This window comes from Chroicocephalus ridibundus, chromosome 9 (assembly GCF_963924245.1).
Source record: "Chroicocephalus ridibundus chromosome 9, bChrRid1.1, whole genome shotgun sequence".
Lineage (NCBI taxonomy): Eukaryota > Metazoa > Chordata > Aves > Charadriiformes > Laridae > Chroicocephalus > Chroicocephalus ridibundus.
Genome location: NC_086292.1, coordinates 42439551 through 42457764, shown reverse-complemented (window position 1 = coordinate 42457764; position 18214 = coordinate 42439551). Strand labels below are relative to the sequence as shown.

The 18214-nt window shown below is 43.0% G+C and overlaps 1 protein-coding gene across 1 annotated transcript in view; it reads left to right on the top strand.

The window, feature by feature from the left end:
• The window catches only part of AGBL1 (AGBL carboxypeptidase 1), a 276165-nt gene that overhangs the window by 8235 nt on the left and 249716 nt on the right, over positions 1 to 18214 (top strand). The window lies entirely within an intron of this gene.

The window sequence follows — 18214 nt, the reverse complement described above, 5'->3', positions numbered from 1 at the left end:
TGCTGGGAAGGAACAGCCGGCAACTGTGGGGGCTGAGATTACCCTTGTTCTTTGATCAACTGCCAGGAATGCAGCATCGAAAATGCACCACTTCTCTTGTGGATACACCCGCATTCTCCTGTCCTGGGTAGCAGCAGGATCAAGGTCACTTTAAGAATCTGCCCTGGAGAGTGCACTGTGAGAGCTATTTATTTAGCTAGCTAAGATGTGGAAACAAGATACATAGTTCTATTTATTTTTCCCAGTGGCAAAGCTCTGGGTTATTTAGAAATAGTCTCCCATACTCCAATTGACCTTCTCTGGGTGTGTGCCAAGTAGCTCTGATTCCCCTGAGACTGTGACTCATGGACTTTATTGGTCTTAGGCATTCGAGGTCTGCAGGTTGCTGGTGCCATAGCTGTGTGGACCTCTCCAGGGCTATCTATATGTGAAGTAAAAGCCGTATAAAAAAAATGTGAAACTTGCTGAGGTTTAGAGAACTCTTGAGTTAAGCATTGTGAAATCCAAGTGAGATGGAGACTGTCTTGCCCATCTCTCATGATGCTGTGCTGCAGACAAAGTTTTCTGATACCTTTTATAGGGAGAGTTTAAAATAAAGCCAGCTGATGTTCTGTTTTTCTCAGTTCTGTTTATGTCAGTAGCTGGGATATCTGATATGAGTGTGTGTGGGATGCTCAAATCTTCACTCCATCAACACCTTCTCTAATGCAACATCCCTGATGTCCCACAGAGTGCAATGACCACTGCTCCTTTTGCCTTCCACCTTACTTATTCCCCATATGTTCCGTATCTTCTACTCTCCTACTTCTTTCTTGTGTGCCCTTCACCACCCTTGCTTGCTCTCCCAACTTACTTGTTCTGGGAGATATTGGGGTGTGTTGTGGGCAGATGGATGTGGAATGTGACAGTAGCAGATGTTTGCTCTGTGCCCAACTAGGAGCTGGGTCTCTTCTGCATGACTGTCTCCAGGTGGCCAAGCATCAGATATCCTCCCCAGGCTGATGGCTTTGAAGGCTGTATGTTGTCTGTGACGACGTGTTGTGCAAGCCTCTTCTCTAGGACTCATTGAGTTGAAGGTAGATTATCAAAGTGAGCGAAAACAAAAATCCAAAACTTACAATTCTTTCATATGAGGAAAGACATGTGTTTTAGAAAATGACAAATGATGGTGTGACTTGTGTCTGAGTTGTTCTCTCCATTATGTTATCTTTTTCTGTTGTTAAAAGGTTGACAGGCAGTCTTATTTCTGCAGTTTTATTAAAAGCAATTTAGAGAGTCTTTCAAAATGTCTTTGTTTCTCAGAGCTCTTTGTGAGTACACCTATTTACCACACTGAGCGGAGCTGGCTAATGGTAAATGATCAGATAAACCTCATATGAGAGATTGCAATAAGAATGAGCATTCATCAGAGTAAAAAAACTCTTTTTGTGAATATTCACAAAACTTGGCTTTCTGCACTGAGCTGTTCCAGTAAAGTTTGACTACTTAATTAAAAGTGGAAAGTGAATAAAAAAGGTCTGGGAATGGTGCCAAATTAATTCAGTAGAAAATGTGACATGCAGAAATTATCTGCCTTTGCTCATGTCCAGCATTGCTGACTTCTGACACTTAATCACAATTCTTCATATGTTTGGTGCTTATTGGATGGTCCCAGCTCCTCAAATGCTTGCCGATAATCTCCCTTTCCATTAAAGGGAGGCAATAGTCTCATGTAACTCTATTCCATCTGAGGTGGATATCTGGGCTCCATACTAAAGGAAAAAAGGAGGAAGATCTCTTCAACTGTATCAAATGTTTTTCTCTAGAAACTTGAGGTGGCTCGGAGGTGTTTATTTCCCTCCGACTGGAGGATGAGTTGGAAGTGAGTAATGTGGGAGTTGTGTGATGGGCGTTGAAGGTCGGGTCAGGTAGATGGCTGCTGAGAGAGAGTTGGAAAATGCAGTCCCCTCCAACTACTGTTAGAGCTCAAAACCCAGGAGCAAATGAGAACACCTCATGTGTCTTGTCTTTTGGTGATGTGTGCTCGGGGGTGATTTGAGGTGGGGAGAGACTTATTAATCTGAAACATGCAAGAATAATGATGACACTGTTGCTGTGATCAGGAAGTGATTCCTATATCATATACTTCTGTCACAATGTGAGCCGAGAGGAAGACTTTTACTGGAGTACTGAGAGCAGAGCTTATGCAGGTGAAGAGAGGAATGTCAAGGTGATCAAGAGAGCACATCTAGAGCTAAAAGCCCAAATGTTATGGGTCTGTATTTCATCAGACACTGAGTCAGATTGACCAAGGAGAATACGAAGGCCCTGGAAATGCTGAAGGTATAAATTAAGAGGCTGTATTTTACTTCAAAATAGGCTTTGAGTGTATATATATTAGTCTGCTTTTCTATAAAACCTATTTTGTTTGCACACAAGTGAGATTCTGTTTTCTCATCTTGGAACTGGTGCTTTTGACGCAAGATAAAATGTAAGTGTTGAGTCCATAGTGTTGAAAAGTGACCAAGTTGCCACATCAACAAATGCTTGTAAAAGTGATCTCCTGTGACCTTAACAATGGAAGAAATCAGGACAGCAGTGGGCTATGTCTGTTAGACACACAGAGAGGAGACATGTAGCAGGGATGACCTGAATACTAGAATTATCTCTTCTGTTAAGAATGATGGAGAGACACATGGAAGAGATCCAATCGCAAATGCATCCTGGACCCGGTGCAGACAGTTAGTTTCCTCAGCCTTAATTGTGGATAACTTCTTGCTGGTAGACCACCATACACACTTGCTGCAATTTCACTTCTTGGGTTGTCCTGAACTTTCAGCTGCCCTCTGCTTGAACAGAAGAACATGTTGCATTGTCCATTGTCAGCCAATATTTTGAGAATGAGAAGAAACTCAACACACCAACATGGTGATTAATTAGGTCCTCTGCAACTTGATATGGTAGCTGTAGTGATTGGTTCTTTTTGAGGAATGCTCCACATACAGCTTTATGTCTTTGTTTATTTGGCAATGATTCCTGATAGGAGATCAAAAGCAAATCATCCTTAATTCCTCTTGTTAGTTTGTGTTTTACCATTAATCGTGTTGAGCAGTTTGGATATTTAATTGGAAACTAACACATGATTCTGTTGGAATGTGGTCAGAATTAATCAATGTTTAGTGCCTGCTTGTTCTCAGATTGCTATTTGGTTTGTTTGATCCCTGTAGAAAATACACAGGAGGGGCTGAAATTTCTTTTGAGCTATGTCACAACTAAATGACATGCTTCCCATCTGGCCTTGATCTACATGGGATTTAGCCTAGAATTCCTGCTAAATAAAACCGGTAAATACTGTTCTGAATGGGATGATGCCAGTAACAAGGGAAAAAGGGTTGTCTTAAACTCTTGTTTATATCAAGTGTCTATTTAACTTTACTAATATTTTGGATTACATGGAGCAGAGATGGGTACATCACTGAGATAAGTAAATGAACCCTAGTGTTCCAATTTAATGCAATGAGCCATTGTAATGGAAGAAATGATCTTGGAGCCAAAGGCGTCCCAGTTCTACATGCTTCCTTCTCCTCCATTCTTTTTACGGTCTGTGTGGTTTCTCTCAAAGAATGACCTGTTCTAATATTAATAATAAGTTAAAAAATCTCATTTCAGACTGATGGTATCTCAGTGCTGCTTTGCAGAGTAAATAGAGTTGCTTTGTAGAATTATACTTTACTGGCATTGTACCGTTAATAGCAGCAGAAGAAAGAAATTGAAAAATTAAGAGGTAGAGGCAAGGGAGAAAAGAGATGCTTTTAGATGAGATTTGAAAATAGATGAAGAATTGATGAGGCAGAGAGGAATACCATATACCAAGGTTGTTCCAGATGGCCAGACAAACATGTTACATACAGAAACCCTGGTGCCATCTCTTGGTAGCCTCTGGTATGGCAAGATTAAGCACAGATGCACCTACTTCTGTGGCATAAAAAAACTAGCAAATGAACACTATATAAAGAGAAAACCTCTTTAAGCTTAACATGATATGTCACGAGAAGGCAGTAGTTGGTTTATAAATGGACAGACTTAGTGAGACTTATTTTGAAAGAGATGTTTACTTCTTTCTTTTAGGTCTAGCTGATGGTTTACCTGTATTTCAGGTAGAAGTAACAATTTGAAAAAGAAGCAATGCTTTCAACTGAAGGCCTTTCTTTGCTTGTCCGTTATTTCTTCCCAGTTGGTGAGCTAGCAGGTTATATTTGGAAAGACGGTATGAGGGCACGTTGCTGCTGTTCTCAAGTTCTTGACTATTCACACCCAGCGGCTATGGCAGATGCAATTCATGGCTGACCTCACGTGATGGCTTTAGGTATATCTATAACGCAGGCAACTCTGTGCTCGTTGGGTGGGATAGCCTCTCTGCTCTAGCTTTAATTTACCTCATTCTGCTAACAACTGTCAAGTCTTGTAGCAGGGCCTCCAGTGTGGGCTACCCAAGCTTCTTAGGACTTATTATCCAGTTGGGGATTATTGTTCATGTTGCCATATCAGTCTCACTGTTGGTCTTTGTGCTAACTAGATTAAAGCTAATAGTTGGGTGCCTCATTGCATTGCAATTGCATTGTCTCTTAGAAGCTCTCTGAGGTGTATCTCCCATGTAGCTGGGGAAAACGCCGTCACTCCCATTGAAATGGGAGGTAGGACTTGATTTCATACACCCATTGCATCTCTGAGTGTTTCCCAGAGTTAAATGAGTTGTTAATGTTAACAACGATTCCTTGTAGCTGAGTATGATGGTCCCATAGAAGGACAGGCCAAGACTGGTGTGTACTGGTTATGCTAGGCACTTTGTAAATAGCACAGAAGGAACAGAGTGTAATAAATCAAAATAAAAAAATGAGAGCAGAGCGAGGAGGACTACAAAATATTTTGTAATCTAGGATGAAATGACAGATTTGGGATGACTTCTGAAGTTGGGTGATCTGTGAGACGACTGGCCAAGCTGCTCCTGATCTGGAGGTACAGAGAGAAGGCTTTCACCAGTGGCGGTAGGGCTATAAGAGTAAAGGAGGCAAAATGTCTAATGGTAGAAGACAAAAGATTTCTCATATCTGAACTGCTAATCTAAGACATGGTGTGTTACTGTGGGCAAGTCACCTGAGATCAGACTTTTCATATGCTCAATTCATACACTTAAAATGGCACCTTTCTAGTGCCTCCTAAGGGTAGTGAGGGTACAGTCAGTTCTGTCCGAGGCATTCAGTGAGGGCAGAGATAAAGGGGGGAAAAATGAGAAATGGGAGAGAAAAGCAGCGGTGCATTTGTGAAAGGTTTTATGCTCAGGCAGGATGCAGTGGACTGTGGGGTGAATGTAGAGCTGGCAGAGTGAGGAGAGAGTTGAGCAACATGGTTGTGTGAGCTTGTAAGCATGTTCGAGGTGGACGTTAAGTGCCAAAGCTTTGAGAAAGCATCAGACAGACAGCCCGGCGGGACTGGGACTGGAGGGAAGGGATTTCTAAGCAAAGTCTGTCTGAATTTGCTTGTAAAGGTGATGAGCGGGTGCCCACCCTGCCAGTTTGCCTGCATCCTTTTTCCTGTGTCAAGGAGACAAAGAATCCCCCCTCGGAAATCACTGAGTTGGGTAATGACGTGAATCTCTGATAGAAGCCAGAGAGCGAGTAGATAAATCTGAGGGCACTCACTTGTGTGTCAGTGCATACGAGAGCCCAGGAATCTCCTCTCCTTTGCCTTTCACTTGATTTATTGCCATTTCTCCTCCCACCCAGAAGCCTGTTACTGCTATGAAGGGGGTAGAAAGCAGCTGTAAAATCCTCCCCACAAAAGCTTTCAGGCCAAATGTAGTCAAGGGAAACTTGATAGAAACAACAATGAAAGGAAGCCTCGGTGTAGAGCTTCTGGAGCAACAATTTTGCACAATGCTGGCCCTGTGCAGGTGCTGTCCCCACATGGAAAACAGCCCTAAGAATTTCCTGGGGTTGCTGTGGCTTTTTTCCCAGTTCCACCAGTGCTGGCAACGCTGGCAGGTGAAGTGTAAGGCAGTCTCTAGAGCTATCAGTGGTTTTAAAGCACAACAGTGATTAGACCTGCCCTGAGGAGCGTTATGTGACACAGTGTCAAAGCCCTTGGTAATAGCCTTTCTAGGCTAGGATTCCCTGTCCTGATAGTGCTGTTGGAGCCACCCCAGCTGCAGCAGCAGCGGGGCAGTGGTGTTTAGCAATATAGAGACAACACAACTGATTCATTTCCAGAGGGCAGGAGAGAGAGAGCAAGCTCCAAAGTCTTCACAACCTCTTTCAGGCCATTTTGGGTAGTTATTGAACACTGATTATAGAGAATAAAAGGGAGGTTTTAAATACTAGTGTTTACCAAGCGCAGGTGAAATAAGTTTTGTTAGGGAGAGAAGGTTTTGTAACAGCAGTGCTGCAGATGCAGCCCAGGTCTCTGGCTTGCTAACACTGGCAGGGCTCTTCTCGGCCTGTTTATCTGCAGGGCAACACTTGGAATGGCAGCAATGCCAGGAAAATCTGTAAATAAACCCAGAGTTGAGCTGCTCTGGGATGTGTTCAGAGACAGGGCTTGGAACATGGAGGGGAGAACCTGAAAACTTGAGGAAGTGGCTGGTGAGGAAGACCAGGGCTGCTGGCTCCCAATACGGCTGCAGCTCTGGGGTTGGGAATGGAAACTCCCCTCGAAGTGTGAACCTTGGAAAGGTCATGGCTCCGAGACTGAGCTTTTTACTGTCAGGCTGCAGCAACAGCCAGACTATTGCACAACAGAAAAGAGAAAATCATCCCACGTCTTTGGCATATCTGCTCCATGTGTTTCTTTCCTCCCCTGTGTTAAATGTGTATAGTTTGGGCCATGTGTGAAGCATAGGACATACATTGTGATGACAATAGCTCTCACTGTCTACTCAAAAGCTTCATTTCCTTCTTATTTTTCACTGTTGTTTTAAATTGTGCTTACGTATTTGTGGCTATTCCAGCTTTCACCACCTTCCAGATTTTTCTGTGCAGAAAAAAAAGGGCACGTGGAAGAACCATCGTGATAATGCTCATAACTTTTACTGTGCTTCTTAATTATTTATCCCCATTGCTTCATTCTTATATTTACAGCTCAAGTTCTACCAGCCTTGGCTTTGATATGGTCTGTTTTCAAATCCCAGAGTTTGGCTTGATTATATCAGATGGAAGCTTTCCAATGGAAGGGGGGGGGGGAAATATACTAACTTTTACTTAGGCTTCTGCAAACTACTGCTTCAAAAAGCCCCTGCAGTTATGCCAGCGTGACATTGCAGATTTCAAACAGCAAATACCAGGAGAATTTGACTCGGTATTTGCTGCATTTTGGCTTGTTACTCACTTTTTCTTCCTTCTAAATCCTCTTGCTAAATATTGCGAAGAACAGGCAGCAGCACAAAGATGCGACCAAATTATTCCTTAATAAGGAATTATACATATGTAACTGAAAAAAAAAAAAATCCTTACTCTGCTGTTGGCTGGATTGGCCGCAACAGCTAGATGCTGGCTTTCAACCAGGCTTGCAAGCTCCATGATGCTGTAGTGACCTGTGTTGCATAGAAGTCTAGTGCATACTGCCAGCTCTCAAATCTCCTTGTGTGTAAATGTGGGAATGAAACCTGAGGCCGTGCTTTGGCTGTCCTTGGTAGTACAGTCTCTCCACTCATCCTCCCAAAGTCCCAATGCATCCTGCATATTGAATCTCAGCCATCATCTGGGCAAAGTGCTATATGGAAGGCAACATGGGTGAGCTAGCAGAATACAGTCTCTCTGACTCTTGAACATACTACTAAACTAAACACACTTCTCTTTTGTAGGACCCCTTCCAATGTCATTCCTCTTGCCATCATATCTAGACCATTGTTGGTCTTTGACATACTAAATATCTTGAGGTACTGTGGTTGCAGAGAGTTTCAACCTCTAAGGTTGCCCTCCCTGCAGTAAGGCGTTCTGTCCTGCCTGAGCTAGAGGTAAGGACAGGACAAGGACAAATTGACAGCAGGTGTTGGAGTGGTGGTACATCTGCTGCTGTGTTTGAGGCTGTGGCCTTTTGTGGTGGTGTCTCAGCCTACTTGCACAGACAGCTTCTGCAGAAGATGCATCCTCACTTGCAGCATCCGTCCTATTTAGTGTGAATCTGACCGCACGTCCTCAGATGACTCTTCTGCCTCTCCTATCACAGTTTGGGGCTCTCATGTCCAGAAAGCTGCTGCGGAGCAGTGTGAAAGCTGTTCAGTTTCCACACCTTGGCTCTTTTTCCTGCAGGGATGTGTCTCTATGTGTATACTACACAATACAGCAGTATCCCCATTTCCCCCTCCTACCTCTCAAGCAAAACAAACCGCAGAATGGCAGGGGGAGGCAAATAGCAGGACGGCTTCTTTTTTTTCTACTAAACCTTTATTGAAAATCCAGGCAAGTTAATAAGCTTTCCTCCCTGCTCTGCAATTTCAACATCTATTTTTCCCGAAGAGTTCATGCTTACTGTACTTGCCTGTGGCAAAACTAGTCAGTCCTATGTTTCTAGCACTGTTCTACAGGTGTTCTGCAGTCCTGTTTCAACAACACACAGTGGGTAAAACTGGCATATGAAAATTTTCTTATAAACTGGCTATTGGTGTTGACTGGAGGGACTTAGGTCAATGAGGACTAAGTTTTCTGAATAATTCTCTGGATTTTCAGAGGTATTTGGATGTGTGAAGATGAAAGGGTATGTAACTGTAACAGAAAGCCTCTCGGCAGGTTGAAGGCTTAACTCGAATACTTAAAAGGTATTTCTGACCTTAGTATACAAAGGGGCTTTCAAATATCCTGCTGAGTGCTAGCTGCATGTTTAGACATAAAAATGCCTTTTAAATTCAGGTCAAGATGCCAAATGTGAATCCGTTACTTTGTGTTTCTCAAGTATGTTTATGCATTGTTCTCAATTTAAGACTGACTTAATAGCACCAATTAAGCTTAGTATTGTGTACACACACAGCTTACAAACAAATACTCCAGTATTTCCAAGCATGTTCATATTCAGCAGCATCAGTTAATGACCATCAAACTGTAAAGTGCACAATTAGCAGTAAATTCAGGGTTGAAGGGCTAAGTATGTATGTGAGGGAACAGTCATTGGAAGAGATGAGAAGTGGTGGTATCAGTAAAACAGGAGAAATTGGTGACGGCTTCTGCATATTTTCTTCTATATATTTTGTTGAAATTCCCCTTGCATGTGAGCATTTCAGGCAGCTCTAACTCTGACCACCATCCTTTGGGATTTAGGTAAGAGCGATATATAGAAACTGCCTAACCTGTGTGCATAACAAAGGAAATGATGCTTACCTACTTGGGGGGGCACATGGAGACTGATAAATGGAAAGTGTTGCATGCAAGAAGATTAACTGACATCAGTAGCTTTTTCCACTTGCTCCCTACTGCAAATGTGGACGTAACACGGTGCTGTCAGTGCTGCAGCTGATGTGTAAACAGCTACTTGCACATTCAAACACGGCCTTAGTACTACAGGCAGGCTGTAACTGGACACCCACCAACAGGCAGAACCGAGTTGGGCAATAGTGTTATGTTATGATGTCATTGCCACTTCACAGCCACCCAAGTTGCATCTTGTCACGCAGCATGGGGAGAATGATTCCAGTAGCTATGCTTGCATGAAACAGCTTCTTGCTGTGGCATATTCAAAGACAGTCTGCAAGCCAGCTCTCTTCCCTAGAGGTTTTAAGCTTTAAGTTTCCTTTGGCTGGACTTTATGGATGTGCTTCATCTGAATAGGACCAGAGGGGAAAGTGAAGTGCCGTATAAAATCAAACTGATGGATCTATTTCTAGAGCCTTGTAATTCGGAAACAGTATCGTTAGATTAAAAAGAATACACACAGTTTTTCATCTTGTGTTCAATATCAGTCATTCCTTCTTCTGTTCTGAAGCATCTGACTTTCTCTTAAAGAAAAGGCTGCCACACAAGTCAACCTTGTTTCTTGGTAGAGATCAAGGAAGATGGCGTTTCCTTCAGCTTCGTATTTCATATTCTTTTCAAGTCTCTTAAATTGTACACATTTTTAAAATCAGTTTCCCTGAAAGACCTTTATTTCTTTGGTTAAAAAGACCAACCAAACAAGAAGCCCAAACAAAACAAATATCAAAATCCTAAGCAGTGAAACTACAAGAATGGCTGAAATGAAAACTCAGATTTCCCATCCATGGCAGCAGCAGCCTAGTTACACACAGTAAAGGCTGTTATTTCAAACACAGCTGCTTTACAGCTCAAGAGCACCTTTTGTTACACAGTGCTTTTTAATGATGTTGTACCCTGAGATTACTGCTGCCTTAGAGGTGGTTTGTACTAACCAGTAGTCAAGGAGAACTACAGCTCTTAGCCCTGATTACTTTGAAACCAGCCTCCCCTTTGTGCTCCCAAATAGCTCTGGGCGCTAGCAGTGACATGTTGGATACCTCACTGCCTGGACTGTTGGCAACACAATCAGCCCTTGGATATCTCACTGCCAGCAGTTGATAGTATCCATAAAATAAAAATCTTGCAGTTGTTTGCAGGCAATATAGTGTAAGTGCAGGCTCATTTTCTGGCATTGTGAAGTCCTGGTACCCCCAAGCTCTAGCTTCTCTGTTATAGTTCACCATCAGACTCCCCAGTAGCAAAGTACCTGCAATTCAATTTCTCTTAAGGGCAGAAGTCATAGTTGCCCTGCTGAGATTTGAGCCTAGGGTTCCTGGGTACGTCACCAAGCAGTGCCTGTTGGCTTCATTGTGCAGTAAGCAGGGGTTTGCCAGGAGTGGGGACTGTGTCCCTCTCCCTGCTCTTGCTCTGGGTATACACGGAATTCGGAAAAGTTCAAGGTAGAATGATCCAGAAGTGAGCAGAATGGGTCTGGGTCTCTCCCCCATGTGCTGAGCACCTACCTCACCATGAGCATTATGTTCTTGTCAACCCCTGGCCTCTCCAGAGAAAAAGCGGCAGGTTACGGTGAGTGGATAAGCTCCAAATAAATTGACAACTAAGGAGTGAGCCAACAGACCACTAGGCTCTTTCTTACCAGTAATCGAATTGGGATTGGAAGACAGCTGTCTGGGGAAAGGAGGGGGATTTAACCCTACTCGCTGACATGTTTTAATTGTGTACGAGACGTTTTGTAGGGCTGTGCTGGTGCTTGTTATCAGACGCGGCCTTGATGAGTATCCTCCTCGCTCCTCTTAATCAACCAAGGACAGCATCAAGCCCCTTTCTCAGTCCGTCTACGTGTGTCCCTTGGGTGGGAGAGCTGGATTCTCACACTGTCAGCCTGGAACTGCCTGGGTGATAAATCTGTTAAGAATCCTGTCTGATTGTGATCCTTCCAGCCCCTTCGTCTTGATGGGAATGACAAGCTGTCACTGCCTGCCTCAGCCATATTGATGACATCTGACCCTAGAGAGGGAGTTGACAGGAATGGTAAATCTTCTGAGGTATGGCTTCTGCCTGAGGAAGCAGTGCCAGCTCTGCACCGCGCTGCAAGAAATGCCTGGGCATTTCTTTGGCAAGGATTTAAGTGTATTTCCTGTACCTTGTTCTCCTTTGTTACTACTTTGGAGCTAATTTAATTTAGAGCTGTAAAGAATAGGTTGAATTTTTAGGATACAGTTGTCTCTCCTGTACTTGTTGTACATGAGAAGAGGGGTAGGGTACTTCTAAGGATGCCTGGAGGATAGCCCTGGAGTGACTCTTCTTTCTGGGAGGCAGAGATGAAAGAGGCTGGAAGGCTGTACCTTTCCACTGATTTAACCTAACAGGCTCCAGGGCAGGCAGAGGTGTTTGGAAGATACTACAGTAAAGGCTTTGAGCTGAACCTGGGAACTGAGATATGTTTGTTGTATTAGCCATGAGCGCGAGAGAGGACCTCACTGGGGCTTCTGCATCACAACTAAACTTCTCTGTTAGTGGCAGCGTGTGTCTTTTGGAGAACACGTTGACTTCAGCTCACCAAAGTGAAAGATAAGAGAAAATTCATTCCTGGATCTGTTGTAGGGTTAAAAAGCAGGGAATCATCATTTCCTTTGCTGTTAAGTCTTGTTGGCTATTAGCATTGACTTTGGTGCCTGTGCATGCTTTTTTTTCCCCTCACAACCCCCTTCTAACTGTTAACCCCTATAGAAATCTTTAAAGGTGAGCAGGAAATACTGTTCAGCATGCATGTAACTTCTGTACTTTTTTGTTTGCTCACTAATTCTATTCAGCAAAATGAATTGCATCACAGAGTTCCATAGAAGGTGTGTATTTGTATTAAGGCAGCATGTGCTTTTCCAGGAAAAAAAAAATCTGGTCACTGGAATTGAAGTAACCATTAGAAAAGGAGTGGGTGATTACTTATATTTTTTTTTATTCCCTTTCCTTCAGCATTACACTGAAAGCACATCTGTGCACAACAGCTGGACCTCTAAACTCCACCTGTTGGCAGTGTCTGGAACATTGCAGACTGCGAGCAGGCTTTGCCTTTAGCATAAGTTTTAATGCCTAGCTAACAAGCTGGAATTAAAGTGGACATGCTGATGGGTGTTTTTGTGTAAGTCTTAGATCAGCAGTGATGTGAAAATGCCAGCAGCATAAGCAGCTTTTGCCCACCCGTATTTCCAAGACTTGTGAAGCGGCTGGTTTTAAGCCTTTAAAACAAAACAAAACACTCTGCAAGTGCCTGCATATTTAAGATCTGTATTTCTGGGCCACAAGGGAAATGACTATTCAAGGCATCTGTCTCGGATGAGATCTACCTTCTGGTAGGATTTATAAAGCACCTATTGCCGTGGTGCCTACATGTTGTTTCTAAATGTCTCTCAGTTGTCAAATGTGAAATTGTCTTTTGAGTGAGTTGCTCTGTGACTGAATAAACTCCAGGAGTTAAGTATGAGTCCCAGGGGTTGGAGGCAAAATGCAGGCAGACAATATGTAGGCACTCAAGGGCACTTAATTCCTCCCAGAGACAAGGGCTATGGAAGCTTAGGGGCTTTAAGCCTGTAAGCTGTAATACCTTGAGCCCTCGGTCAGGCTTCCCATTGTGCTCGATGCTGTACAAATATATATTGCATGGTCCCTGCCCCATGCTGCTTGTGATATAAATAAACATGACAACAACAAGTGAGTATACTGTGAAACAGCAGGGTGAACGGCAGAAAGAAGGAACATGAGCTGAAGCGATATGTGTTGCCAGGCAGGGGCAGAACCTTTTCTTACGTTTCTACAAAAATAGTGCTTTACATCTCTATTATCCAGGTGTGATTGCCTTTGGGAATTAGATCAGGCATCAAGTTGAAGAGGTATTTAATGAAGCACCAAGTCATTAGCTTTCATTCAATAATTTGAAGAGGATGTTTTGTGTTTAAGTATGTGAAAGGTACAGTCTTGCGGGAGAAGGAAAGCTGGTTTGGTTACTTGTGGGCTGATTTGTAGAGCCTTTTTGGATCATTTCTTTGTTCAGTCTTTAGCTTCTCTGCTGTTCCCTGTCAAAGCTGGTCCTCAACAGGTCTGTACCAATGTCAATGTGTCTTATGAGTCTTAAAATCCTTTCATGTAGTCCACTATGCATCTCTTCTGTAGTGAGGTGTGTTTTGTTTTTTCTTTTTAATACTGGGGTGGAGCAGGAATAAATCATCTATTCCAGAGACAAACAGAGGCACAGAAGAGTCCATCATACTGCCCAGTGCTACAATGTGTGAGCCGAGATCAGAGTGCAAAAGGAAAACCTAAGCGATCCCGGTTTTCAGTCTCCTCTGTCTGCAGTGATTTCCAGCTAACACTGTCCTGGTAGCTCAGGGTGACCTAGGCATAAGACTCTTGTCTAGGCTTTTTAGCAGCCCAGTTCTATTGGCTAATCCAATTGTGCTTTGGCTTGGGAAGCAGAGTTTTTCTTTGTTGTTGCTCCTGGTTCCTAAGCACAGGATCTGGAAGTTGTGTTTGTCTGCTAGTTGTACTCCTGCCCTGATATCCAAGCTGCTGACTTGGAAGCACTTCAAAGATTTCCATTCTTCAGAGTGGCTGTCTCGACTGCTACTACAGGGAGTTTAGAATGTTTTCTGATTATGGAGCAGCATTTATTATGCCTTTTAAGATAGGGCAACTTTATTTATACATCCTTTTTTTGAAACATATAAATGAGTCTCCTTTGAGATACACTGGGATTGACAAAACAGCTAAGATTTTACTAACGTATTACCACAAAGAACAGAAAATCAGAGGAAGGCATCTGGACAGGTTTGGCAGGTTTTTTAATGATTTCATTCCCCTCCCCCCCCATTCCTTCAGACAAATGCAGAGTTCTGCACTGGGCACACTATCAAATTCTCTGGTCTAGCATATGGCTCATCAAGTCATATTTCTTGTGCTCTTAAACTTTTCCTCCTGTTCCCATCTCCCTGCTCCCCCCCCACCCCTTTGCTCTCATGCACAATTTATTACCTCCTTTCTTTCTGCCTTCCTGTCCCAAGCTTACTCATCTCTTCGTATCTTCTGATGCCAGAAAATATGCTGTTGGTTTGCCATATGGCATTAAGAGGTGTCGATATTGCAAACACCATTTGCCTGGCTTGCTGTAAGCCTATTGATGCATCCATCGGCTTGCTGCTGTTTTTGGTGAAAGTCCATTCTTCATTCTCTTCTATGGCTTCTTTTGTTTCCCATAGGGTGTTTTGTATGTTTGAATTTGTTCAGCATCAAAGATAAGTAATATTCTGGGGATACTTGCTGACAGCTGACTTAAAGTGTAAATTACAATGCTGATTTAAAGTCCACACTTAAAACAAATGCAGTTAGATAATTCTTTACACAGTGTAGGTGTGAAGTCCTTTCCCAGGATAATTGTGGATGCTAAGAGTTTGCAAAGTTCAGAAGTGGTTAGGCAAATACATGGAAGTAAAATAAGCTAAGAGCCAGAAAGCCTCCCAAAGGCCCCATTGCTAGCTTATGAAATCTCTGGACTGCAAACTGCTGGAGTCTGAGTCTGTTCTGGAAGTTCTAGCACTGTGTTTGCTGCGGTCTTATACTCCTCCCTTGGCCACTGTTGGCCACAGGATACTAGACTATTTGGACCCTCAGCTTAGCTGGTGCAGCTGCTCTGTTCTGGCCTGGCTAATTAACTTTGTGCTTAGAATGCCTGTTTCTCATTTCACTTCCATTTTTATCTATGATTAAAATGTAGGGATATAGGACTACAGTCATTCCAGGGTCACTTTTTTCAGACCCTTTCCTTGTTGGCAAGTGGGGCTGTAACAGTCCCATTATAAGCAATTCAGGCTCCCTTTTCAAAGTCATTAGGTTGTTCATCCCATCGCTGCCAAGAGGATGTTTCAGAGCTTCATTTTCCAGTGCTTAAAACCCATCCTTTTAATTTCCAGTTGAAATTTATTCATGGCCATTTTATATCCATTTGTCCTTGTGCCAACTTTGTTCTTTAGCTTAAGTATGTCTCTGCCTTCCTCAATGTTTACTTCTCCCCCACCTAGTGTGTCTATGGAGAACGATCAAGTCACCTCTTAACCATCATTTTGCTAAGGTGACAAAACTGTGATCTTTAAGACTCCTCATGAGATGCGTCTCCATTACCATAATGATTTCCTTAGCACTTTCCTGCATGGTTCCTTCTAAGTACTGCACACAGCTTTTCAGGTGAAGCCTTGTCTGAAAACATTCATGCTTTCCCTTCTCCACTGGCAGTGGCTTTCCTGAGACCTGATCTGTCCTTTTCACAGTTTTGTCACCCTGCTGGGTCATGCTTGTCCTCAGCCTCTAATGGGCTCATATATCCAGCGTGTCCTTCTACTCATTTCCAAATTATGAGCCCCTGCTCATAACAGCAATTCTTATTAAACCCTAAATGCGTAACCTTGCACTTTGACTATTACATTTCATCACACTTCTGTCGCTTCAGAACTCAAGAACATCCTGTTACTTTGAAAAGATATTCTGAACTCTCCACTACTGGCAGTAGCTCCTGACTTCACACGGTCAGCAGATTTTGTTAGTATACTCTGACTTTTTGTGCCAAGGTCATTAATGAAAAGATAAAATAAGATCAGTCTCAAAACATCCTTGAGGACTTCCACACACAACTTCCCTTCAGACTAATAATTCCTCTTCTGGCACAACTCCTGTCATTGTCTCTCTAACCAGTTCCTTAGCCGTGTTGCAATTCTTGCACTAATCCCCATGTTCTCCAGCTTGGCTAATAATTTCCATATCAAATGCTTTATTAAAGTACAGATAAATTAGATCTACCACACTTCCCTTGTCTAGAAGAATCAGTTATCTTATGAAAGAAAGACATCAAGCCAGGCTGGCTTGGTCTACTCTTAGTAAGTCCTTTTTATCCCTGAGAACTATTTTATCTGATTTGCAGTTTACCTTCATGTTTTTAACTTTTTTTCCTCATTCAAAATTTCTTCTAAAGCTATCCATACTATTGAGGTCAGTCTACCGGGTTTGTACCTGCTTATGACAAACTGTAGAGTACATTCTCTAAGACACACAGAACGCTGAATATTGCCGATGCCAAAACCCTCGTGATGAATTGTAGTACTTGAAGAGATTGAAATGTACTAGTTTGGTTCCACTTTATTTTATTGCAGTACAGGCATGGCCTGAGATGAGGATGTGTCCAGGCTATTAGCCTGGGATGTGGGAAATCCAGCTGGCTACAGCTGCAGGTCTGTAATGTTGCTTCAGAAGTAGGTGGTGATCGTGAAAATTTCTGAGTCTGCTAAGTGGTGGTGCTGGGATCTGGGTTATACCACCTTTATTTTATTTTTTTTCAGGATGCTTTCCATCCCACAAGTACCATCTGGGTGGATTTACTTACATGTCTAGGGTAGTCTTGAGTTTCTCAGCTTTACAAGCACAGTGATTGCAAACCTGTTCTACCAGGTCACATCAAAAGCACAAAGAGCAGACCAGTTCCCTCCAAGCCTGGAGAAGAAAAGTGACTGGGGTGGTTAAGGCTGTTGAAGGATCTGCTGGGGTGTGGCTGGGGGGAGTTTAGGCCTTCTGGGGTAAATAGGAGATTACACTATCTAGGAATATAGGCCTGAGGTCCTCTGAGGGTGAATGAAGTTCTCCGTGTATACGGTGTGGTTTACAGACCCCAAAAGAAGTATTGGAGAATCCAGATTTTCTGATTGCTTGGTTGATGCGAGGTTTGCTGGCAGTGTTGACACCATAACAGTGACGTAGCTTACTGAAACTCTGCAATGGTCATAAGCCCCCCCCCCCCCCCCCCCCCCCCCGCCCCAAAATGAAGAAAATGCCTATGGGAAATCCTTAAATCTGCTGCTTGGAGCAAGAAATACTCTAGCCCTTCGTTGTTGTGCTGTTGTGGCATGTGAATGAGACATCACCTTAAGCCTGCAAACGTAGGTATGTCACATAGTCTCCTTTACAGGATACGCACTTGAGCATGAGGTTTGTGAGATGCTCTGGATGGAATTTCAACTTGCTTAGAGTCACTTTGTCCCGAACTTGGGAAAAGACTGAGTGCTCAGTGGCTGTAGTATATCCCTTTTCTGAGCATGCCAAATAGCTGGTGGATGGCAGTATTCCTCCCACTAGCTGAATGATTGCTGTTTAGGTGGAGTTAAAGAAGCAATGAGAGCATGACTGTGCTTCCACTGGTGAGATTTTTAGCTACTGATTTCCTGTTCTGTCTGCATTTGTGTGCATTTCTTTTGCAGTTTGTTTGTAATGCTGTTATTGAACTCCAACAGATTCATTATGAAAGAGTGACAGTAGATAGGGATGTCGACCCAACATCACCAAGAACCAGCTCTTGAATCTATCTTAGTCTCAGCTTCTGTTAGGACACACAATGAACAGCAGCTTGATGACAAAAAAATATTTATTTCTTGCTGCAGGATGATGACTGGCTCAGTATGGAAGTTAATATGATTTTATTTGGGGATTGGTTTGTAAGGAGATTACATTTTAAGGAATCCTTGGGCATGGCGGGTTTTGGAGCTGTGTTTACTTAATCAACTGTGGGCACTCGAAACTTCACAGCAGTAAGCCAGGTTAGAACATGGATCTTCTTGCTCCAGCAGAACATGACTGGAAAAGAAAATTTTCTGTGGGGCTAGTGGGATGGAGATTATACCACATGAGGAAGAAACCTGCCTCCAGATGGTGGGGAGCAAGGATGTCTCAATTCAGCTTTTCAAGCTAGAAAT